The following is a 27500-nucleotide window of genomic DNA, read 5'->3' on the forward strand; positions in this document are numbered from 1 at the left end:
TACATTAAATTAATAACAGCTGGACAAAGCTATGCACTACCCCTCACCAGTCATACAGACTGCAAGAACTACGACCTTTGATTCTGTCTTCTCTGCTCTCATTGTTAATGTGTTGATCTAAAATAACAAAAATCAAACTGAAGGCTCCTTCCCTCTGATATGCATATCAGAGGGAAAAGGGAAAAGACCATTTCTCTGACTGTTTGAAAGCTAATATTAACTGTTATTAACTATTTAGGAACGAAACTCTCTTTGGGTATGTAATTACCAACTAAAGTTCTTTATTTGTATTGAGGAGCTGAATAGTAAAAGAGATTTGCTTGTTTTGTTGGTTTTTTCACATAAGATCAGATTGCAAAAGGATCGGTTCTTTCTTGGGAGAAGAGTAGACATATATCCAAGGCTTTCAGCAACGTTACACAAAGTCAGGAGCAGGAGTACTGCTTTTCTTTTTTCCTAAATTATAACAGTGTTTCATTATACTCCTAATAAATATGTGATTCTTTCACCTCTCCTTCCTAAACCCCTATAGTAACACAGGCAAGGCATGCAAGTATGAATGTGCAGTACTCAATCCCCCACTTCACAGGGTCCCTCTAAGGATCCCATCCTGACAGCGCCTATGCATTATACAGGAGGTTGCTAGCTGCCTAATGCAAGCTGTCTCTAATGTGTCCCTCCAACATGTATTAATCCCTTTCTTCTTCCTCCTCCATGTCTACCTAAGTTCATGATTCAGAACTGAGTCTTAAGGAACCAGCAATTCACCACTAGTGAGAGCAGTTCCTCTCACAAACACAGCGTGAACTATTTTCAGACATATAATAAAGAAAAGAAAAAGAAAAAGAAAAAGAAAAAGAAAAAGAAAAAGAAAAAGAAAAAGAAAAGCAGAGGAGAGGAGAGGAGACGAGAGGAGAGCAGAGGAGAGGAGAGGAGAGGAGAGGAAAACCAAAACCCATAATATCCCAGCTACCTGCCAGTCACTTTTTTATGAATATACTTCAGGGGAGAAGGAGACTAGAATTTTACTGCAGAAGAGGCAAAATTTTTTGCAAAATTAAGCTTTACTAGAAATGCACTGGAGAAGACAATAGTGTGAGGAGTCCAGGCAAGTGAAGATGGAACTAGCAATATACTGAACAAGCTAGTGAGGAGGGGGGCATTTTATTTTTTAGAGGATTTAGGGAAATAGATAACTGCAGAACCTACAAGAGGACTTTTGGGAGCAGGGAAGGGAACATTGCACATCCACATACTACCCTTTCTTCAGTCCCTGGTTTTGAGCATACTGATTCAAGAGAGAGCTACCTTCAAAATGTGAGCTCTGCTTGGATTGCTGCTTGGGGCACTGAAAAAGAGAGCAACTTTTTCACAGAAGAGGTAAGTGCGATTCCATATCTGTTTTTCTTTTTGAAATGTTAACCCTCTCTTATCAATGGTAAAAGTTAAGGTGCATTCTGGAAAGGAAGCCTTTGAATATATCCCATGATCGTCAATACGTGGCATTGAATCTGTGGAATCCTGAGTTCACTCTACAACATAATTAATTTGTTTATTTTCGTGAATCATAGGCAGATCTGCACAGTCTCATGAGATATAGCTTTTTTCACATGAAACCCTATATCTACTCTTCCCAAATATTACAAATCCCTATTATATTTTTTACTTTGCCATTCTCAGTCAAATTTTACCACATTCTCCTTTTCTTTGCAACTGCATTGCAATGTGTCACACAAGGTAACTTTCTGCCATCATCCTCAGTGATAAGGCCCTATGTTTTGCCTGTTTTTGGTGAGCCGGCTTTTGATATGTGCTAGTAATGACAGATGATGCATCTCTCGCTCTCTTTCAGTGACGAATATAGCCTTAGCACATACCTAGTCTGGGAACTGCACTGACATTTTGGGGATAAAAGGTGCTCTATGAATACACACTATTGCACACAACACTGTCACTACATTTTTTAGGCCTGCGTTATTAGTCTTGCTCTACATGTAACATGACTACTTTGTTACAAAATGCAATGAGCAAAAAATTATAGTCTTAAAGACTAGATGCAGCTTGCAGCGAGAAAAAAAAAAAGAACAATGCTTAGCATCTGATGTTTCTAACTTTGTTTCTAACAAAAACAGAAGCCTAAAGTTATTTTTTATCCTTTCCTGAGGACATTAGTCACCTCCAAAAACAAGGGCACTGGAAATTAGTAAAGTGTGCCTAGAGAAATGCTTCAACAAATGCTTTAAAACATACAGGCATAGTGCAATTCCTTCTATCACCACTTCTGTGAACTAGCAGCAGCCAATCAAAAAAAGAAAAAATGGGTAGACACACCAATACAAAATACAAAATGAATTAATCCCACCCTAGCCATCTCTCAGTACTAGCATCTCTCAAAAGCCAACTCACCCAAAGCAGGAAAAGCAGATGGGCCCTCCAGATGTTCAGGAGGTCACCCGATATAAACTGTTCTGAATCAAGGTGAAACAAATTCTGAATGTATGTGACAAAATCCCCTAAAACTACAAGAAAAAAAAATTAAACAAAACCCTTGTTAATAGCACCCTCTAAACGTCAGTTTAGGTACTTTAGTAACTTAAGATGTGCAAGTTTAGGCTTCTCATTTTATAAAAAAGTTTGGCTTTACTACTACTGTAAAAAATAAAATTAAGATATCATAAAGTAGTCTTTTCTAGAATAATATTTTTGCATATTACCATTTCAAACAGTAGGCTATTTTAATTATGTTTTAAATAGAGATACACCTATCTTAATCCAAATGGATATGGTGATTCCTTGAGGACAGCTCTTTTCTAATTAAAGATATAAAAATTGATTTTAAAAGAATTGAGTTCCAAACACTTTAGAATTTATTTCTCCACTGCCAATTCTTTTTACTACTAAGAAAGAAAATACTGGTTTTCAACTCACTGCAGGATAGAACATAATGTCAAGGCACAGATCAACACAAGGCAGTATGGCCTAAATGATTACATTGCTGCCTCCCCTCTGAAATGTAATTCCATTTCAGCTCAGATATTTAATTATTAAAATAAAATAGCCCATTTAAATCATGTGACTCAGATATCTTTTAGTCCAAGCCTAGTTCATTGGTCCACCTCATGTTAAGTGTATAAAGAGTAAGTGAATTACTAACATGTCACATCATTTTTGTAACAGCAGTACATATTATCAGTTGAGTTTCTGCGGTCAGGCTTTTAAGGGGCAATAACTTACATACTGACTAGCAGCTTTCAGGGAAAAAAATTGGGTAAAACGTAACTCTCATTGAAATAAAATGAAAAAGTACATAAAAACTTATCTTCAAATTCACAGGTTGGTGATAGTTCACCAGTACATATAATATGATCAGACTGGGGGACCAATTTTTTTGTAACCTGTGATATCAAAATAAATGCACCTTTAATTATTTTGGATTCTATAACAGTGTTGATTCATCTATAACCACAGATCAAATACTGCATTTGAGTTTTAATAATGTTATTTTTATACAGATGGACTGAATAAGGCTGAGGGAGATCAAATGGCATACAGATTCTGACAATTTCCACAATTAAAAATTTTGGGACTAAGTTTAATGTGAGCTTTTCTCTTGCTCTAAAAACACCAGAGTTCATCTTCTCCACCTCCATTCTATAACACATTCATTTCTACCATATGCATTTTCAGCCATCAATTTGCTGTCTAGAAAGAAGAGATTACTACTTACTCACTCTCTCTTAGGAGATAGAGATGGCATCGGTAACAGCTGAGTAAAAGTTAGCAGAAGAGTATTTAATGAAATTTAGAAGAGTAAAAAGCCTGTTTGGCTGAACTATATTTGTACTCTTTCTCTGTGGATGCTCAGTCCATGAGCAGTTCCTGAAATAGAGGATGCGTTATATGCTTTAATTGACAGATATGGTCACTTCCTGTCCCATTTTTCCATCTTCCCTAGGTGAATTTTTCTTCACAATACAATAAAATGGAAAAAGTGCAGCATCTGAGATAAGGATCAGCCCAAGTAGTCTGTGGAATACGCACCTAAAGACGCACATGGACACATACCCATACTCCCTCTGTAAGCCCTTGGTAGATCTGAGACATGCCGTAGAAGGATCTCAGCTTAATAGGCTTTGATGATCAAATCCAGAGAACAAGCAGTAAATTATGATCAGTGGAAACATAAAGCAATAACTGCAATAAAGGAATAAAGCAATTCAGAAGCCGTTCCCATGCCAAAATGGATTCACGGGCATATCCCTTTCAACAGGTTTTTGAACAGCGTATGTTTTTCAAAATCAATCTTTTCACAGATGATGTTTGGAGAAAAAAAAGGGACTAAATTAATCAAGTTTACACTGATACTACTAGTGTTTAGGCACAGGGATAAAGAAGAGTCTCGGAAGTAAAATGGGTCTGACCACTGGATGTCACTGTTGACTTGACGTTGGTAGTTTTAACAGTGTCTTTCTGGCAAAAGGAAAATATTTGGGGGGTTCCTTTCACTACAAATCCAAGACACTACATGCCTGGGACTTCAGATGGCTGGAAGCTGAAAGTGTGGCTTGGCCAGCAAATTCCTGAGTAATCTTATTTAAGTTAATTCTAAGTTTTGTCTCTGTTTCCCAGCCTGCCAAATGGCTGTAAAACCAGTAAGAGCACTTGTGGGTCATACAGGATGTATTACGAGATGTTTAGGTGAAGCACCAAGAGGCATCAAGGTGATCTGGGGAGAAACAAGGGTGGGAAAGTGGAGAGAAAAGGGCATAAAAGAGGCTGGTCCCATGCATAGAGGCAGCAGGTCAATCTGCTTGTCTGGCCTGATCAGCACAGTCTCTCCTATCTTCTTACTAAACCCCATTTCTAATCATTTCCCTGGATGAGGAACGCTCTGTCCTGCGTGCATGAGTGTGTGGAGGTCTGAATGCCAGCGCCTGGAGCAATACCAGTCTTAGAATTGCAGAGCTTCCCACATCACAGGTGCAACAAAAACTTTACTTTCAATGAGCACAAGAAATGGACTTGAAGGTACAACTCTCCAATAGTAGTTCATTATATTAAAAATTCATAGGCCACTTAGCAGCACTAACAGATGTACCAAATAATGAAGACAAACTCTAACGCCGGGGGTAGCTTGTTTCCAAAAGAGTCCGTGCTGTCCTTAAACACTTGGTATCTTACTCTGTCTTGCACTCCCTATTCATAGCAAACTTGTTGAACAATGAGCTATTAGCTCTAGTAAGGACATAAAATTGTGAGCAAGCATGTCCTGCCTTTGCAGCCTCCACACAAATACACTGTAAATATCATTCAGCAATGACAATAACTGGGATAAGCATTCCAGGTTCGCAGTAACCCATCACAGAGTAAGAGACCAAACCCATTGCAACCGAAACCATGAAAAACAGGCAGGAAGCCAGAGGTCAAACGAAACAGGTGGAACCGACTATTCCATTTTAGACTGAATCAATATGTAGAAACACAAATCAACAGAACAGCATTGTGTTGTCTTACATTTCTCATTTCAAGGGAAAGTTCTATTTAAATTTGTTTCCAAATTACCAGCAGCCCTATTTTTCTAACAGCAAGGTCTCTAAGCTGAACCTGAAATGAAAACATTACTATGTCCTATCCACATTGGTCCCACTCTCTCTGTGAATCAAGAACTGACTGATTTGAACTACCCCTTTCTCTCTTTATTCACCTTCTATTCTTCCAAAGAAGAAAAATCCTATCATGTGTCTGAACTGATTGTTTATTGAGTATTCCTAATGCAACATTACTAAGTTACTGAGCCTACTCATTGACATGTTTTATATAGCACCTTCAGTGTACTTGATATATACAAATAGAAAACTTGGTTATAAAAAATACATACAGAAAAACATCAAATTAGTTGAATGATCTGTTTACAACAAACAGTCTGACCAGCTTGTTTTTCCTAAAATCAGCTTTTCCCTTCTCATTGAACAGCAGAGATTTCATATCGTGGCACATGCAAATTCTGGCAGTGAGATTCAAACTCCTGGGCAACAAGATTCACTCACTAATTCAGTGTTGGAAGAAACAACAACAAAAAAGCAAACCAAGGAAAAATTGGGTAAAATCCCTATCATCTACAAAGGAAGAAACAGTAGGGGCTGCAGAGTGCTGCCACTGATGGGGCATTTACTGCCTTCTTTTCTCTGTGTCTGCTGTCTCATATAGGATCCCAGCAAGCGGAGAAGGTGAAAAACATTGCCAAGCAAATCAGGAACAAGAAGAGTCCTCACAGCATGATGAATAATAGAAGTAAACTGCCTCCATTCAACTACTTTTTGGACAGACGAGGAAGAAACCCACATGGAGACACTGGCTGCAAAAATCTTTCTTCCAGTGATTGCCTGCAAGAGGGCTGAGGTTGCTGAACAGCTGATTTGTGATGGGATGTTCAGGGTCAGAGCCTCAGTCCTGAGACGAACTGTTTGGCCCTAGTTCTCATTTCCAGAGCCACTACTAACAGTTAAATCCAAAAGCCCAAAACACACACCACGTTTACTATCTCTTGTAAATCTACAGCACTAGGTATGTTGACAGGGCTGTATGCATAGAATCCATTAGGCTTACTCTAAAGTGATGGCACAACTTCATGCCTTCGCTGCAGTGTCACACAGGTTGCTCAGACACAGGGGTGGGTTTGAGGAGCAGGAGACCCAAATTCTGCATGTGGCTCCTGCACTAGGCACACCTCAGCCTGCCTTTCTGCTTCGCTCTGCGTCAGCTCTTGACCACAACGTAGCCGTCTGATACACTACTAATACACTACTAAAAACGTATTAAGGGACTCTGAACACTAAATATTATCCATGCCCTTCTAACTAAAACCAAAGTATGTGTTTCATGACTGTCATCCATATATAAAAATATTGACATTTGTGCCATTTTCTATTTGCTAATGCTATTCATTACACCTCCCATCTCTTACCAACTGAACAGAAGCTGGAATTTGGCCATATGTTGCACTTGAGAAGTTTCATGGTTGTGGTTGGCACCATGAAATTTCTTTTAAAATAAATATTACACACTTACCAATTGAAGGAAAGGAAAAAAAGTCACGAACAGATCATTAGAAAGCTCCTCAGTGTGTTCAAAATCAAGCAATAAAATGAGATGTGACATGTACAAAACTACTAAGTAGGAGGCAGAAACGACTGCAATGGCTGTTGGAGAAGATTCAAACTATACTTGCTGGTTTTACACACAAGTACACAGGTATTTAGTGAATTAAATATTTTTCACTGCCAAGTTTTAAGTGGACTATATTGATTTCACTTTTGTGCTCATTTATTTGATTCCAGCAGGAGTCACGGAACTAGAACTGGAAAAGATGCAAGCTCAGAGTATGTGTGAAGAATATGATTCGCAAATGTTGGCTTTCCAGCAACTCTTAAAAAATAATAATTAAATAATAATGTTGCTTACAGCTGATTATAATCTCCTATTAAGAATCTAATAAAGAGTATCTCTCCATGAAGCGTAATAATTACAACTTCAAGTAAACTGCCCAGTGTTTTAGCAGAAGATATTTCCTACTCTAAAAGCCCCTTTTAATTGACATTTTTCTCATTTGTTTCTAAAAGGTAATCTGTAGTATCTCTTAATTTTAGAGGGAAAAGATCTTTAGTTGTGTTCCTTAGTATGCCTTAAATTTCTCTGTCTACTGCTCATGCTTACTTTTACCCCTAAGGATATCAATTATTAAAAATATCAAGTAGCTGCTAAGAGCAAAATTTTGCTCTAAGGAACATAATTATTGCAATCATCATCATAAAAAGGCACAAAAACAATGAAATTAAAAACAAAATTTAAATTGTTAGAGTATTAAACACACTGTCCAAGACTAAGCAAGCTGCATTTCCATTACTGGAATGCAAGAAATCTACTTGTCCTGCTGGTGGACTCCTACATTACATTACAAAAGCCAGTGACCAACACGGGATCCTTTAAGTTTAACTCATTCAGGACAAAGCGTGTCCACTCAGTTACCACCCCCTACAACACTCATAACTCATGTGTTCGAATTACTGCAGTGTAGCCTCCCTCCCATCGCATGGGGCTAGAGCTGTCCCAGCACCACCATGGCACCACTGGGGCTGGTGGACCCGTGGAGAGAGAAGGGCCAGAGCAAGAATAACACTCAGATATGTATGTGCAACTTCCATAGAAACTGAAAACATGCTCTCTTCATCTTGATGAAGCAGATACCACCCAGGTCACCTTCCTGGCACCTTTTTCACTTCTTGAATTTTGGAATCTGAAGTGGTGATCCAGATCCACTCCACCACCTCATTCTTTCCTCTAGCGCTGAGAAAGCTGTGCAGGCAGAGCCTTGCTGCTGAGGAGGAGAGCCTCTACTCCAGCCCTTGTGGCTGGGTTTTGAGCTTCTCTCGAAGCTATTTCCCTCACACTCCTACTCTTTAGCATTCCAGAAGTCTCAGGTGGACAGAAAAGACAGATAACTTTTTTTTTTTTTTTTTTACCAATAACCAAAGATAACTTTTTAAATATATCCGCAGGAAAATAAACTGAATAATTTATTATTGATTCATTGTAAAGGAATTTTTAAAATAATACTCAGCAAAGTTCTAATCACACAACAAATTTGCCTTTCAGCACGCAACATTTTTTGAGCTATATGCACAGGCACTATTTACTAAAATCAGCAAACATCCATTTTCTCCTCTTTACAACAGTATTATAAATGGGCAAACACATTATGCTAATAGTTTTTCACATAACTTCACTTTTGTGTCTATCTCTGCTAGTATCTGGGAGCTTCCACTATATTAATTTATTTTCACAAGACACTCATGAAATAAGCAGGTCGATTATCTGTCTGCCACGGAGAGATTCATATCAACATATATGCTAATTTTAGGCCACAAAATGAGCAAACTAAATCTTTTTTTTAGGATAATTCTCATAACAGAGAGTTTTTTTCTGTTTAAAATTTGCCCTTCCTTTGACTGCAGCTGCAAGTGTTCCTTGCTTCCACCTGACAGAGCCTAAATTTCAAGGCAGGTAGAGAGGGAGCTGCTGCTCTAGGCCCACCGAGAACAATGGCTCACTCTTCCTTTCTGGATTTGTCTCCTAAACACCTGTGTTCACAAGAAGCCAACAGGTGTTCCCCTTGACTTTGAATATTCAATATTATTAGCCCAATGGGGGACAGATGTGAAAGCGGAAGTAGTAGCAAGAAGGTACTGTGAAATTTTATAATAATAGCTCGCTTTCTATACCAGTGTACCAATAGGAACAGCATACCCTATTCACATACAAAGCATTAACTTCTACTTTGAGTAAAGCAAACAGGTTCAGGGAAGTAGTGCTGTCATTCACTGATCTGCCAAAGAAATACAAGTCGAAATTACATTAACAATCCCTCATATTAAGTATGTTTTACACAGTTTAGTAACTGAACTCTTATCTCAGAGAGTATTCAATCAAGACCTTTTCAGCTAGGCCCACAAACATTGAATAAATAACATTAATTACAAATTTGACTAAAATATCGATTATCTACTGCTGGAGATTCTGGCATGTTTTGCCTACTCAACATCTGTGCTGTTAGATAAAAGTGTTCTTTGAGGCACCGATTGCTTTTACGTCTTATGCAACATTGACTATGTTGTTCACGCTTAGCAAATAAACAACATACATTCTCCTGATTCATCACTGGAAAACAGATCTTATGTATTATAAGGCTTTTCTTTCCCCTCTGGTTATAACACGGCATCACAGAAGTAAGAAAGATTTGGATGTTATGTTTACTAGGAGAACAAGAACTTTTAATTCTTTATTGTAATACTTTCAGTTCATGTTTAAGGTCTTGCTTACAACAGGGAAATGATTCATTTTCAGTTGCATTACATCTATTGAGCTAGCTTAACTCTACTCAAAAGCTCATAAAACTTCAACTTGGACACAGTTCAACACTTTTGCTCCATTTTTTGCCATAACAGTACCTTCTTTTAGAGTTATAAAAATCAGACAAATGTTATTGGCATTGGGCAATGAAAAAAAATTCCTCTTTTTTTTCTCCCACTTTTTTCCAACACAAGAACAGTGTCTGTGTTAGGAATAGATACAGAATTGAATTTCAGCTGTCGTACAGCTTGTATAGGCAGCTAAGTCATACAAGAGAATTGGGTCTAGTAGGAGAATCTTCCAAACTCCAAAAACTTGTTTTTTTCTTTCTGTGTGAAATGACGTATTCAACAATTCCTGTTGGGACTATGATTATAACCTAAGCGGATCAACAAATTTGTGCATGCAAAAACATATGAGAGAGAGACTGCCTGTAGCTTTGGAGAGAAGGCGTTTCATTCAATGCTCCTTAATGCAAATTTTACAGGCGGTAAAACTATAGTGTCATGCCTTAGTACATCTAGTCCTAATAGAATTCTCCAGCTTCATGGCTCATCATGAGTCTATACAGCCCTCCCCAAATTCATAATTCCCATTCATCTATGTGGCTATAAGCTCTTTCCCATGCACCTCCTGAAGCAAACTAAAATAGATACGGGAAGCAAGAAAAAAAGTTCACTGCTACTTCCTGCTATACCCAGTTACTAACACAGGCTGCTTGTTGCAATGACATAGAAGTATAAATATGTAAATATCTATATATACATATACGTAGATATATATAAGTGCTGAGTCTTATATTGCACAGAAGTTACTCCCATAACTTCCCATATTCAAAGGCTGTTAATTTGATTTAAACCTGATTTATAAGTATGAGAGAGAAGAGCAAAGAGCAAGAAGCTGGCCAGAACACAGCTATTATTAGCCTTACTGTCTACTGGGGAGAGTTCTATAATGCTCTAAACTGAATTCGAGGTGGAAGATGATACTCCTGGTATTTTTGTTTTGGTTCTCATCTGTGAGTTACCATCTAGCAATGAAATGTCTCACTAATGTCTATATGATTGCCCATGACCTGGGGAAAAAATTAATTACATAAAAATACTGCAAAATACCACTTTTCCTTCCATATGCTTCACAAACTGATGCAAGATTAAAATCCAGAGTAGCACTTACACGTGCATCATAAAAAGCACTATTCTTGACCTGATTTCTGTTGTTGAAATTCAAAGATGACTAACTGAAGCAAAAAGATTTATTTTAGAGGTAAGCTCTTTTTGCAGTTCTTTATATGGTTCACTCAGAATGAGGGCTTAACTCATTATATTTTAACACTTTCCTGCATGATGACAAGTATAGGCTAATGACAACTCAAAGGTGAGCCAGATGACCACCTTTACTGGATCTGCCATTGGATCATTATGATGACTATAAGGAGTAAGGCAACCTAGTGATACTTGTACGAATAAATAAACCTAGCAAGTTGCGCCATTATTAAGACTTCTACGTTCAGGAGAGATGATCTTTACGGATGGTGGCCTACAGAAGCTCTTCAAGTCTTTTGTCTCTGCCAGCCATTCAGCCTGATTCTGAGGGGATATTAAGTACCCCACAAACATCACGACAGAACAAGAACGAGTGCTATGGTCACAGACCTCAGCAAGCTGCATTGCTGGAGATGGCATTAGAAGCGAGCATCATCATGATGATGCAAGTTGCAAACTGTATGAAGAAAATGAAGAGAACAAAAAGGTGCGGGGGGGGGGGGGGGGGGGTTCTTTTTAAAATCTGAGTTTTTGCCAGTCAAGTAAAGAACATTTTCTTAGGATAGTTTTGCTTTTGCTAGCTGAAACAGTAAACGAAAGGGATCCTGATATGCAACGTTCATATTAGTCTGCTGAGAAAACTTCAGTCCAAGAGCGAATGTAAAAAGATCATTACTGGAGCATATGATATACGAGGGGTGGATAAGAAAATTAGGTTTGTTCAGTCTAGAGAAGAAAGGTTAAGCTGGGTGATCAAATTGCTGAATTCCACTGCATGAAGGGAGTTGTAGAAAAGACAGAGTGAAAATTTACTAAGATGCACACAGTGAAAGGGTGAGCGGCAATAGATACAGTTGCAATAAGCACAGTTTCAAATGGGCATAGGTAAAAAAAAATCCCAATGAGATAGACAACACTGGAAGGGGTTACCCAAAGAGGTTGTGGTATATTCACCTTTAAAGATTTTCAAAACTCATTTGAGCAACCTGATCTAACTTGGAAATTTGTCCTGCTTATCAGGAGCCTCGACCAGATGACTGCTAGATGTTTCATCTAACACACATTTTAAAATTATTTTCTTGAATGTGATGGAAGGTCACCTTTTACAATGCTGGTGATCAGCAGGTTCCTCACTGTGCTCAAGACACACATGCCCAGACACTGCAAACAAACAAACAAATCTGTAGCCTTAGAAGAGAGGAGGTGGGGACACAGCCTATACTGCTGCTTCAAGGGTGGTTATTCTAATATTGGTGGACTTTCTGGGAACAGCACTGGAAATGAATCATGGAAGAAGACCTGCTACGTATGTGATATTCAGGGTGACTGTCAGGTAAAATGGCAACCCAAATAGTTCGAAATGCAAGGGTACCCAGCTCACAGAAGCTGCAGCATGGCTTGAGTGAGCCCAAACCCTGCTCCCTGGCACTTCTAGAGCAGGGATGGGGGCAACGCCTCCCTGCTGCGGATGAGCCGGGATCCCTACAGCAACACCAGTACTGCTGGGAGGGCATGGTTAGTACTGCACAGGCCTGGTCCTGTCATCTGCCAAGTTTTGAAGTAGTGCTAGACATGGGCAACGCATGATTTTCCTTCTTGGAAAAAATGAAGATGATAAAATTTGTAGAGAAAGATAGCACCTTTTGTTAGGCCAGCAGACATAAGTGAAAAATCCAAAGATTTTTGTGCAACACTACCTGCGACATTGCAGCGGTAACACTATTTCTGTTCAGTAATTTTCTTTCTTCTACAGGGGAAAGACTCGACACTTATCAGCCATAGAATGATGCACACATTAGAATAAACATAATGTACGATCCTGAACATAATTTGACTCCTTATGCAAGATACACTGCAAATATCAATTTTGTTTGAATGATTAATTGTAATCACTGATTGCATTTAATTGCATCTAAGTGTAGTAATTATATTTATGTTTGTTTACTTTCTTCTGCACTATTTCTAAAGATTAACAGTTACATTCTTTGTCTTAGTATCAGCACTAGGCTTGTTAAAGAACCAGGAGCTAGTCAACGACACTGCATATATTAGCCTATTTAAAGGGGGAAGAGCATGCTTTAAAGCAGTCCCAAGAGAAACCCCATCTGCATCAGCCATAATTACTAGTTTTCCCACGACATTATTTTCCCCTAGGTTTAAACATAAACAGATATATTGTAGGTGTATTTTTAGCTAGCTCTAAAAAAAAACCCCAAAAAACAAAAAAACAGAAAAACAAAACAAAACACTGGAAAAGGTGTACAAAGAGCGATTTATTTTCTTCCTCTCTTGTCCTCATTCTGTGACAGGATTAAAGAATTATATCAAGCTCACAACATCTCTAGTCCCTAAAGTACTATTTAAGATAATTCAGATGCTGAAAACATATAGAAATACTTCAGATAAATTACATGAACTGCTGGTTAGTCAGTAAGAACAGAGAATCTGAATAATTTCCTAGAGGAATCATCAGCTTTGATTTTCTTTCTTCTTCTAGGTAACTCCTCAGAGGTCATTGCCTCCTACCCCTTCTGGTGAAGAAGTAGACCAGTTTTGGAAGGGTCTGTAATAGCAAATTATAAAAAAAATACTGATCCTTCAAATTCCTAATCTCCATTTCTGCTGGCACAGAAACTAGTAATCCAAGGAGACACAGGATCTGATCTCTCTCCTGGTCTAAAAACAGCTGTGGTGTACAGACGTGCAATAAGATGTTAAATACGTACTTTAGCTCCCTGTAAGAAGACACTATTATATGCAACAAATAAAAAATATAGGCAAGACATTATATTTAAATTCATATGATGAACATACTTGAACTCCCCCAAGGTATTGAAATATAATTGAGATGTACTTAAATTTTGTAGGCTTTTGTAATCATTTCAATTGCATATCGTTCTTCTCTCAACAACAAAAACTCTTTAATTTATATCCAGGGAAAGAAGCACGTCAGTTCTTACTTTCTTACTTGCTAATTGCAATCATTCCTTCTACTCCATGCACACTAAAAAGGTACAGTGCAACCACTTTCTAAAGCCTTTTCGAAGCTAGTTCCATTCTGGGCAGTATAATGACATTTAAACTCTCTGATGTACTGTGCAAATGGGTAGAGACGCACTATGCTTAACTCTGGCTTCCCAGGGAGAGTGAAAGCAATACAATATTGATGAGGTAGGATCTGGCAATGAAGAAAATTCCCTTTTTCTGAAGCAGTCAAGTGTTACAAACCAATTCGCAGAGCTAGCTCGCCTCTGACAAGTCCCTTCAATGCAGCTTCCACTGACATAGGAAGTGACAGGCTTAAGAGCAGCATCTCCAGCACTGTCTCTGCTAATGTTCTTATGGGCTACCCTGGCTGGAAATAAACCAAATAGAAACAGTGAATGGCAGGGGCTGATTTTATCTGAGCATCTACAGCAAACAGCACACACATGGTTGGATTTTTTTTTTTTAATAATTAAAAAAAAAAGGGGAGAAAAAGTGTTATAAAAAAAATGGGTCCTGATGAACAGCATCAGCAAGGCATTGGCTCAGAAGCCCCAGCAGAAGAGGTCTCCTGGGAGCGGAGGGCAGCTGCGCCGACAGCGGCAGCCTGTCCTTTGCTCCGGAAGCGGGCCGGGGGCCAGCAGCCTGGCCCCGAAGCGCCAATGCCGGCTGAGAACAGCGCGGAGGCATCTGCGTGCCTCCCTCTTCAGAGCTGCTTCCCCTGCTGGGGCTGGGCTCCATGGGGAGCAGAGGCTGCTCGCTGCCGGGTGAAATTGGAGGTCGCGCTGCTGATACGGTAACCGCACAGAAACCGCACAAGTGCTCTTGCCCTGGTGGGCATTCGAGGGAGGCAAAGGTGAAATTTATACTCATCTCTTGTGTTTCCAAGTCAAGGAGGACCTCCTCACTAATTCTGGTGACACCTTATGTTAGGGGAGAGAGCGGAAGAGTCCCTGCTTTATATAGACCTACTTCATATAGTATTTTACCCATATAACTGTATGACTAGTAAGAAACATCAACATTTTACACAAAGTTTCATCACCTTTTGCAACCCTGTTGCAAGACCTTGGCAGATCTGGCTCTCAAGCCTCTGCTGTGGAAGCTGCTCTGGTCCCAGGGATGAGTAAGTGAAAACTGGAAAAATGCAGGGATATTCAGTCAAATTTAAATCTAATAAAAGGAAAACAATTCAGGGAATAATTAACCTAAATGATTTATTGCCACATAATATGGGAAACAAGAACTAAATTAGGATTAGATATTCTTTACAATTTTATGAACATTCACAGTTCCATTAGACAGGATTACTACATATGGAAACCCCTATGCTTCTGCAAATAAACCAAACGCTGACTGCTTGGGGTAAGGCCAAAACTTTTCCATAAACGTTTTCTGTTTGATTCTTTAAGTATTCTTGCAAAACTGGAAGTACTAGTCACTGTCAGAGATTGCACACTGTTTGGAACACGATTTTGCTTTATTACAGTAATACTTACAGTACCTTGACACATAAGTACTTGCACCTCTATTTCTCCATTCTTACTCATGATGTATTTCAATTTTTAGGAACAAATTTCACAAATACCCTCTCTGCTCACAAGAAGAGAAGCTACACATTAGCTTTACCAAAGCACAGGATTGATGTAATCAGTTCAAGAGATTTCAGAAGTTTAAGCCTCTGTGTGTCCAAGTCTATTTCCGACATTTGCACTGTACTTTCAGTTACTGTCCAAACTGTCATCGTGATCCACTTTGCAAACAGCTGGACCACATATGTTAGAAACATGAAATTAAGGAAAGGGTTGACTGTCTATGAGCAACCCTTCCCAAAAGAAAAGATATTTATAAACTTAGACAGTCATTCCCAGCAGTGTATACAAGAATTATCATTAATACCATGAGTGGCTACCTATAGCAATTCCTAACACGTATTAAGAGATCCTTCAGGTACTCTGCACTGCATATGCTAAGAAATGTTGTGATTTTTTTTATGCATGTGAGCATGGCTTTTGCAGATGCATAAAGAGAGATAATATAAGCAGTCCCTGTGGAAGAAAGTGTAAGTGACTCAAGAAATAATGAATGTTATAATCAACACTGGTATCTTAATGGATAAAGTATTAGTTTCTCCAAAGATGACATAAAAGTCATATAAAACTAGGGCAACGTCCTTTCACTCCCTGTGCACTCAGCAGAGCTGGTTTTGTAGAAGGAAGCTCTTCTGCAGTGACTGAGATGGAGACCGCACCCCAAGGTGTGTGCACTTGGCGTGAGGGCATGACCGATACCAGAGATCCCACAAGGACCCCAGGCAGCCATAAGCTATTAAGTCATCTCACACATATATCCACAATCTACAGTCTTCAAGCCACAGTCCGGCCCTTAGGTCAATAAATGCTTTGTGTTGCATTTTTTTAATGGAAATGGATATTTCAAATAATATTTCAGACGTCAAAACTTGTGAGATCCTTTCTCCCTGAAAGATACTTTTAAAGGAACTGTAGGCCAAATCTTTTTTTTTTTTTGAGTACATGGTTCTTAGCCAAGTATATGCTTTCTGGAGTCATAATAATGAAAGGTACAAAAGATTTCATTTGAATATAAAAATCTGGGGAGGAGGAAAGGAATGAAGAAAGCATTTTGATAATATGCCCAAAATCTTTGTGATATTCAGAATGCCATGAAGGAACGAGAGTGAAACATTGTTAAATATTTACACAACACAGCTTTTCTTCAGAAGGAAGAAAAAAGATATGAGTGAGAGCAGTAGAAATAAAGTGGGATGACAGAGGGATATATTCCAGTACTGCTGGCTGCTACATGCTTTGCATGCTATGAGAGATCATGACAGATGCATAGACTTGCATGAAGGTCACTTTTGCAGAATGCAGTGCATTTTTCCTTTCTAATTCTATCTGTTTTTCGTACACTGATTCTAGATTTAATTTTAACTCATGAAACAAATGTTTAAAATGTCCTCCCTTTTTTCTAAGCATCTTTGAAATATTTATTATAACTGATATCTTTGGATTTGGAACACAGCCACCAAGACTACTGGGCTTATAATTAAACAAAATCAAAACCAAATTCAAAAACCCTTACCTTTCTCTGAAACACATACTTGTAATATCCACTATCTTTATTAATTTTTCAGAGATAAAAAATCATTACTAGATTTTGAATGAAAGAATGAAAGTTTGAAAAAATCGGCCTGAAAAATAAGTTGCAACCTAGCTTTCATTAGAATTTATTTTATAGCCGGAAGAAAGCTAGTGCCTAATATTTTCTCTTCACAATACTGACTGCTACGTATACTTTTTCTTCACTTTACCCATGATACAGACAAAAAGGCTGCTCAGATATTTCACTGGGATTCCAATTTCTTAACTTTCCCATAGTCTTCTCTTTTTCCCCCTCTGAAAATTATCTTCAGTATTTCTTTTCTTATCATCGCTGTGCTCCTTTCTTTTGATGGTCTACATTACATGTCCTCATTCTTTTTTTTTTTTTTTAATTAAAGATTTCTCAGAATAGCAAACGAGATGTCTGGGCGTATTTGGTGCCTGGAGTTAAGCACTGTTTTCCTTCCATCCTAAGGTACCACAGCAAATGAAAATTTGTACAAAGTGAAACAGTTCCAATCAGAAGTCTGACAGTTTATGGTTTTAACAGCTGTACTCTGGCTTTTGGCTCCACTAAAAGCCTAGATCACCTGGATTTAGTACAGCTGTTCAAAATATGGCACACTATCTGGACATGGTTACAAAATCTGATCCTTTTTCACATCTTTGTGAAAGATGTAAAAACATACTTGAGCGAGCTTGAGCAGAAAGACTGGCTATTTCACAGTTGAGTTTCTTAACATGGATAACACTTCTTACAACTTTTTAATGTTTAAAAAAATTGCTATTCCTCTCTGGTAAGTGTTAGTCAGAATAACACTAAGCATTGAGTTCTGAGGATTATTAATAACTACTGCTGTATGACTTTCCACTGTCATTCTGCCTGAGATTAACGAGCAGGCAGATTTATAATACAGGATAGAAGTCAATTAAAAAAAGTATAGTTTCATTTGACAGATGGAAACAGAAAGATTGGTGTGTGCAGAAGGAATAGCAAGTCACAGAATATAATGAGTAGAATTTTCCTTTATTTTCCAATGAAATAGCTTCTTTCCTCAGGGATCAGCAATTTGCATGACCTACAGTGGTAGCGGTTTATACACAGAATAAGGGGTAGGTTATGGAAGAGGACCAACAAGGGTGAGGGAATCTTCAGTTTGCAGAAACTTTCTGTTACCAGTGTGATAGCTACTAGATTGCAAGTGACCTTTCTGAAAGATGACTTCCTTCCTCTCTACTATCATCACTGCTCCTGATGCACACAGACACAGCAAAAACTCACCTTTAAAATCCCAACTGCTGGTTCAATGACTATTCCATCCGGGCTCCAACAGGAAAAATTGAGAGTAACCATGAGACTAATGTTTGTGGCGCTCCACTCGGATGGGAGAACATAACATTGACATTCCTACCCCTCAACCCAGTCTGATAACCCCAGTGTTACTCAGATATGTTAATTCTTCTTGCTTTCACCAGAAACACCTTCCTGTAAACTGAAACCCATGTCATATTTTGGTTCAATTATTTTGTATCTTATCATTGACTCTGTTTCTCCTTTCCAGCAGGCAGGGATTAAAAAAATAAAAAATTCATCAGAGAGTTTATGACCTCTCTAATAATTATGATTCTCTTGCAACAGAAAATAAGAAATAATTCCTTTTATTCTGAAATCTAGTTATGCATGGTTTAAAAACAGATGTTTTACTTTTCTTAATTTCCACAAAAAAAAGGCTTCAGTAGAGAGTCAATTCCATAAACTGAAATTCAAATTTCTCTTTCTACAGCAGCTCAAAAGATAGCTATGTGCACCTCTTTCATGAGTACAAATAGTCATCTTCATCATGGGACTATCAGAAATAGTAGAATGTAAGTAATACAGCCTTTACTCTCAGGAACCCTTTTCGCTTTGCCTTTGAGCTAAAGTATTACCAGAAACAGTGTCTTAGAAAATGAGAGTTAAAAAAAAAAATCAATATTGTTGACGTCATAATGCATTACTCCTCTTACAACAAGAACAGTATATACTACCTGCTTCATCACTTGTAAGCAATTGGACATAGGCCTGAGAAAGCTTCATTCTATACCATGACATTAGAAAACAAGGACTTTCTTTATGATAAGTTTACAGATGATGTTGCACATCATTTGCCTACAGGAAGTCACACAGGAAGTCACAGTTTAATTCCAAAAGGGCGTACATGAAAAACGATGCTGCTCTGCCAAACCCCAAAACAGAGATCCTGATATCTGCAAAAATGACAAAACCCCCACAAATATAAGAAGAATGATGGGGAATGGCAATGAGAAATTGTAGTAGAGAGGTGTAGAGATAACCCAGCTTTATTACCCCATCTAAGGCTAAAATATTACTTCTTCTTCTGTAACTAGAGCAATTACACTGGAGGGAAAATCCTCAAAAAGATAAAGTGCTCCAAGTTTGATGTAGCTTCTATTTATCATATCCAGTGAAGTCATTAGCATCTCAGTGGGGGAAGCAAAAAATTTGCCTTCAGCCAGCCCTGAGGAATCACTGAATGGCTTCTACAGGCTGTTGCACAGATTCCCAATGTGTTTAACTCCACTGACAATGTTTTTGGGGGACAAAATGACTCTGATATTTTGAGGGCTCTGCTGCTTGGTATGTTTTAATTTGACAAGGGTAGATACGACTGTTTTATTATTATATATCAGACAAAAGTGAAAGATAACCATTTTTATTTGCTGTGCATAGTCTGATTATATTTTTTATTCATTAACCAAGCCACAGAAGCAGGAACAAAATATGTTTTCCAGATTTTAGCCAAGTATTTGATGACTGAGTATTGGTATACTTTGCAAGCAATAAACTTAAATTTTGATGCATACTGTAAAGCAGATCAATTGTAAATCCATACCATGGTTGTGGTAACAAGCATATGTCAATGAAGTTGAAAAAACAATCTGTTTAACAACTGCTGAGGCAGTTGTTTGAAAAATAATTGTTGTTTCGGTTTTCAAGATTTTTTTTTCACTAGAGCTGAAAGAGAAGGGGAATTTAAGCAAATAAACAAAGCCTGATCAAGGAGAATGAAGTGCAAAATATAGAAATTCAGGCTTGCTGTACTGAACTTAGTAAACAGTCATTGCTATTGTAATGAAAACAAAACACTACCTATCCAAAACTGTAAAAACCACCAAGACACAAACCCAAGCTGTTCTGAGAACATTTATCTTTGTTTCCACAGGTTATAGATGCACCATAGTTACAATAGAAGTTACTTCAGCAGAAAAAAATATATATTCAGAACAAAAGTCAAATAACTTGGCAGAGATCCTGAAATTATTATTAACCTATGGAGCAGGAAATCTTTTTATAGATAGCTCAGGACAAATTCACCTCAAGGATATCAAGACTATGAACTTGTTAACAGAAGAAGCTATTCCTTTTAGCATTTAGAATATATAGAGAACATACATGGATATAGTAGGTACTCAACAACACATTTTAATAAATATGTTAATAAACAACATGTAATAACTCAGCAACACTAATATTTCAACAACTGGTAAAAAAGGACCAGTGTTAATGCTGTGAAGATGAAAAGACAGATTAAACATTCTATTGTACTAAAATCCACATGACAAGTCCCCACTTCGAGACAATTCCTTGCTACGGTACTTTCAAGTGAATACATTCAATTCTGCAGCCAGTTCCAAGTCTTCAGGAGCTAAAAGCTCATAGAAATGAAGTACACTCTCCCCCTGAGAGACAGAAATCACCAGCTCTTTTAAACAGGAAAGGAAGGGGGCAAGGTTTCAACTGTGTTACTGAGGCACAGCTTGTAGTATGGGTTATCCTAACATATAGCTCCTGCATTGATCTCCCTCTTTCTTCACTGATGTTTTCACTGCAAAAACTATAGATTGACTCAAGTATTATCTGCTTGTACAATTCCTATCACTGAGTTTAATCTTTGTGCATTATTATGATCTTCATATTTAAGAAACCCAACTAGCAGACAAAACTGGACTTGAAAGTATGTTTTGACAAACTTCAGTTGTCAAAAAAATTCCCAGATTACTCCACTTCATGGTATTCCTGGGTATGCATTGCAATTTTGCCCTTAGTCACTCCCACTCTTCCCCAGGACCTCTAGTATTTTCAGAGGGATATCTCTCCCCTCATTACTCAAGGGCAGAAGTGGAATTAAGGAAGGCTCCAAATGCTCCTTTCTGGGGAGAAAAAAAGTATTTGACGATCGCTAACATCTTTCTGATCACAAAATCAGGATCTAGGTAATACTTATTGTTCTGGCACACCATAGAAGGCTGTGTCCCTACGCGCAAACTTCCCTCTGAGTAGGTAGGCTCACTCAGGAACACAGGAAGGAATTTATCTCCTTGTCCATGTTCTCCAGCACTGGGTTGCAGTGCAATTTCTCTACTCTCCTGAGAACACGCAGATACATATTGATCATCTTTGATCTAGGAGTCTGTCCAGGAGCCTTAGGTCTGTAAGCATAGTTTTCCAAAGAAGACGCAGGAAGAAAAATTGCCATGCATTGCAGTGGAGTAGTGAAGAAATATTTATCTGTATTTGTAAATGGTTCACACACATTCTCATAGATTTTAGTGAAGGGTTTTTGTTTGTCTATTTGTTTTTAAACAGGATGATTTGCTTAAAATAGAAGAGAAATAATGGAATAGTATCAAAAGTAAAAAAACCTCCAATCTGAAAGAATACAAAATTGAATGCAAACTATTTGGAAATAGAGCCAGTACCGTAGATACACCTCTCTTCCCTTTTCTTCCTATTCCTTTGAAACAATTGCTTTTTTTGTGCACTGTCTTTTACAAAATCAATTCCTCAGCATTAACTGCTCTAACAAAACCACAGCAACATCTGTCACACACTTACTCTTCTATACTGGCATTAGTGTTGATCCTGCTGCGGGTCACAACTTAAGATGATTTAAAGAGAGAGAGAAAAGCATCTGCTTTTCATTGCTCTCCAGTTTTCTTAGTAATAACATTTTCCACTGCTGATAAAATGCATACAGAATGAATCGCATTTACATATTAAGGTCCAAATAGGTAAACTATGTATTATATATGTGTGCACATATATTTTGTATGTAAAAAAAATAAATAAAACCAGATTAAGGAGTCAAACTCAGGAGGAGAACTGTACATAAGTTTGCAATTATTTCTAAAATTTAGTTCATTAGATATATTTGTCATGAAGCTGCACTCTATACAAATCACGTTTCTGACTTGCTAGCTAGCCTCAAGACCAATGCAAGACATGGAAGAATTTGGCCTATTAGCTTTTATGTCTTCAGAAACGTTTACAAGTCATGAAAAGACTTGGTTAAAAAAGGGATTGATGGGTTGTTCTGCCACAATAAACAACTAAGGGCAGCCACTGAAATGTGCCCAGTGACCCCCAAAATGGCAGTCCTGACTGATGTAACTAAAGAAGAAAGTTAAGGAGAGCGAAAGCTCCAGATTAAAGCACACTTTTTTAGAATGTAGAAATTTTCAGGCATACATAATTAAATAGTTTCTGAGACAATTATGTATATAGTCAATGGATTATAATTTATTTAGATAATGATACACGAGAATAATGTATTTGGTTGGAAATTACTGCATGCTTCTGATGGTAATCTAATTTTTTGGCACACAGCTAAAAAAGCGCAGCCCAAGAAGTGCCCATTCATTGGGAATGCACTGCCCAGAATATTGCAGTGCTAATATGAGTATAAGGATGAGGAGCGAGCTGAGAGCAGGAATATACTGCGTTGGTTCATAACTGGCAGGAAATGACAAGATACAAGGTATCCAGTGCTGGAGTTATTTCTTAGCAATGCAGATTGCATTCAGTTCCTGGATTCGCAGAATCCTCTCTTTGTACATAATTTTCACAATTGCCCACAGAAACAGAAAAAACCCAGAAGCACACTGGATCATATGAAGCAAGAAGAAGGAAGCTCGTGTCAAACACTCACTGTATCGAACAAACACGACTTCAACAGAAATCTGAATAGTCTGCTATGAAAAGAAAGACATCCATAAAGCTGCGGTTATACCGCTACTTTAATCTGGAAAAAAATGAGCTATTGTCAAAAAGTAAGATCCCACTTTTGTCCAGCCCCCAGTAGCTCATTCCCACTTGCTGCCCCTTCTGCTGATGCAAGTGGAGATCCTTCTGAGTGGGATTAACTGCTATCCAGCTCAGGATGTGGCCACAAGAGTGCTGATATTGGCAAAAGAGAGGTGGTAGGAAAAAGCAGCTAGAACTGAGAAAGGAGGAAAGGTCCTCCACTTTCAATAGCCACATGCATTTGTCACCTTAAAATGATCTGGCTTGAAGTCAAGTATATAAAAGAAAGCCGGAAAAAGGGAATGAGCTATACTATGCACTTTTCACACATCAGTCACTGAGCTTTGAACCAAACCCTACAGTTTCCCCAAATCGATGCCAGGTATTTCCCGTTTTACCCTTGCAGGAGACATGCTGTTTATCCATTGTAGAGAGGTACAAACAAAGCGTGTGGCCCTTTCTAAAGACCGACCACACAAAGGGAGGCAGCAGGGGCATCCTGGAGACAATCTCAGGCACCAGGTTCAGCGCAGGAGAACAGGCAGGGCCAGGCATACAGCACTAAGGAGGGGGCGGCTCTTCAAAAAGGAAGAAGGAATGAGAGAGTCCCTAATTTAAAAAGTTATTTCCCCACAGAGGCAGAAAAACACTGCTGGCTGATCTAAAAGCATGGACTAAAACCCATTCAGCTGATATTGATTGTTCTGCTCCCTTGCTCTTCACTGAACTGAAAACAAAGGCTGATCAAGAAATTTAATGAGAGTTGATGTTGCATCTCAGTGACAGAAAAATTAAGCAGCCTATGCCATGCACAAGACTTGCATAATATATGTGCGAAACACTATGGCCTGGAATCTCAGCTCTACCTAAGCTGAACTGGGCGCAAGTGTTCTGATTCATCAGTGTTTTGTTGTTAACTGGCATTTAATAAATGACTACTTAACTTAGCTTTTTGAAATCTGCAAAGTTCTCATTAAAGGGAAGTAACTCCTGAAACATAAATTTATCTTAAATTGAAAAAAAAAGCATTTGAAATATTTAATATTTTATGATATTGTTTTCTAACCAGAACTGCTCAGTGAATTATATCAGCATCTGTTATCTTTTTAAAATGAAAATAAACTGTATCCAAAAAATCATCCCATTTTAATCATAACACAGAATAGTTTATTTGATTAAATTACAGGCAACCTATTAAGACCCCATTTGGACAATTTTCAGGAATTTACCATTACTTATTCATTGGGACACACAGTAAAGAAGAATGGTATAATAATTAAATATTTATATATACAAGACATTTCGAGCCAAGCTTTCCTACATGTCTCATGAGTGTTCAAAGCAAGGGTGGAAGTGTCAGGTTTGCTCTGAGAAAAAAAGACAAAAAAAAAAGAGTTCACGAAATCTCAGTGGTTCTGGCAAAATACGGAAACTATTTTTTGTTGTGGTCTACTGACGACTATAGCAATATGAAGCAAGTATGATAGAAAAAAAACCCTCAAAAAAGCAGAATATATAAACAGAACATATGCCCTATGTGCAGAAGAAGTAGTCAAACATTTTGTAATCAAGTGCAACGCATCATATCCAACATATGTCTACAAAGCAACACAATTAGTTGATTAGTAGATTAATATTAAATATTTGGAGACAGAGCCAAAAGAGGAAAGTCTCTCAAACAAAATGATGATTTGTAAAAAAAAAAAAAAAAATTTCTAGCCCAACTAAACTATAATGTCATGCCAAGGATAAAAGTCTGTCTTACAGATCTCTTGTTACACAGTACACAATAGGCTTGATTTTAAATGCCTTATAGGAAAAAAAAATCAGAAAAAACAAACTGTGACTGTGCAACAAAGTGCATGTAACCTGAAAAGACAAGTCATCCAGTCGGAAAAGACGCTCTATAAAAGTTAATCATTACAAACAAAAGCAAATGCCCTGTACAATAGAAATTTGTGGATTTGTTCAGATTTGCAGTCCTATGACAATGACAGCAGTCAACTGCCAACTCATGTCATAAATCTTCCAATTGTGAGGTTTCATGCAAGACAATCAAACAAAAGTCACTTTCTTCAAGGGATATCCCATCATGGTCCATAAGGTGCTAATAAAGAAGTCAGCTGTATCTTCATGTGCTATATACAACCCAGTGAACCGGAATCATTGCCAGCCTCCAGAGCAGTGTACAATTAGCACAGCTGGGTCTGCCAAATGATTTGAGCAGAAGAACATAACTCACAGATGAGGTACATGGATAAAAATGTACAAACATAGCTGGCTGAGGTCATTATCACTATATTTGGCCTGGTCTTATTCAAAGTAGAACTGAAAAAAATTTCATCAGTCACAAAAACTGTGTTTCCCATCATAAAAGAATCATAGAAGCCTGCTTGTATTTGTTATTTTTCAACACTCAGGGAACAATCATAACTGAGATGAAATCAATACTATATATACTTTAATGCAACAAATGGATAAGCATGTTAAAAGAACGAAGAAATCTTCTAAGAAAATATGGTATCATATTTTATTGTAAATAAAGCATAGTAGAATCAGAAATGAGACATTTTTCAAAAGGAGCCTAAAGTGAAAGCTTTCACTTGATCATAAATTACTTAAATGTAAATACATATAAATTCTGCACAATTCTATCATATCTTAGCAGAATTGTATACACCTCAGAAACAGGGGCTGAAAATTTAGCACAGTTTGCCTATGACCTTAGTGTAGCCTGTACTAGCATTTTTCTGATCCTCCCTGTACAACTTATGATTCTGGTCTGGAGTATTCTCACACCCAGCCACGTTTGAAGATATCACACAAATGCATCAGATTTATGAACAGTGCTTTGAATAATGATAGCTGTCTCATCTCCAAAGCAATATATCAAGAATAAATGAAACATGATGTTTATAGGCTAATACCACAAACAAAAAAGACAGACAACTTCATGATTTTTAGTTGGTACTTTATTACCTTACAAAAAATCAGACAACTGACTAACTAATAAAAATACTGTGCAAAGTTACAGAAATAACCTCCATTAAGCAAAAACAATCAACGTCACAACAAGAAACGGCAGCTGAATCCTCCATCTAAAAATCAGGCTCACAGTTTGGGAAAGAACATTTCTGATTCTGCAGGCTGAGAAACCACATATGATTTTTTATTCTATATAGAATAAATTTGACTATGCAGCATAGATTTACTGTAGGAAGAACTGCTGGCATTTATAGAGGTAGCATAGTTAATTCCATATCACTGTTTTAATTCTTTCTCCTATAGACTTGCTATTTTCCTTAATCTTGCTCCACAATCCTTACACTTTATCTTCCTGGAGCAGACGCTAGCATTCATAACCAATGATGAGGTAGTCTTAATCTGAAGAAGCATCTTCTAATGTGGATGAATTAACAGAAAGAATGTAAATAGGCACTAGACTTAGCTATTGGCAGTTTTTTATTTTTATTTATTTTGTTGTTGTTCAGCTGTATGGCCTGCTTCTTAAGAAACATACTATAAATACTATAAATACTATATATAGTAAATACTATAATTTGCATTATGTATATATTTAAAAATAAAAGCAATATTATGATACATAATTTCTTAGGCATTTCATTATCTAATTTTTTTTTTAAATATCACCTACTCTAGCATTAGCCATGAGATTTCCACTCGCCTCGTACTATATTTTCAATTCAGTACTCATTTTTTTTACAACTTAATTCATTTCACAGCTTCCTCTCCCAGGATCACAGTAAAACGTTTGTATCATAAATAGAGGTAACCCCAGTGTCTAGAGAAGAATGCAGCCACGTGCCAAGGCCTAATTGCCTCTAATTTCTACTTTACAATTACACGATTCCAGTCAGGAAAGGAGCAATCACCATAAAACACAAAAGCTATTACTCTACTGTTTGAGCCAAAACCAGCCAAGGCTGCAACTTGCAGCAGTGCATGTTCTCTGACAAAATAGGTCTCCATGCTGTCTGTACACCAACATCTGTAAGTCCTTCAGGACATGCAGGTAGGACACAGAGGCAAGTATTCAATATCAGAATATTAATGCATATTTTTTTGGGTATTAACAAAAAGTTATCCTGAAGAGAATGGCTTGGTTTTCTCCTG

The 27500-nt window shown here is 37.7% G+C and overlaps 2 protein-coding genes across 6 annotated transcripts in view; one reads left to right on the plus strand and one right to left on the minus strand.

The window, feature by feature from the left end:
• The window catches only part of TRPM3 (transient receptor potential cation channel subfamily M member 3), a 475637-nt gene that overhangs the window by 247839 nt on the left and 200298 nt on the right, over positions 1-27500 (minus strand). The window lies entirely within an intron of this gene.
• The window catches only part of CZH9orf85 (chromosome Z C9orf85 homolog), a 457360-nt gene that overhangs the window by 93607 nt on the left and 336253 nt on the right, over positions 1-27500 (plus strand). The window lies entirely within an intron of this gene.

The sequence above is a fragment of the Struthio camelus genome, chromosome Z, assembly GCF_040807025.1.
Source record: "Struthio camelus isolate bStrCam1 chromosome Z, bStrCam1.hap1, whole genome shotgun sequence".
NCBI classification, from domain to species: domain Eukaryota; kingdom Metazoa; phylum Chordata; class Aves; order Struthioniformes; family Struthionidae; genus Struthio; species Struthio camelus.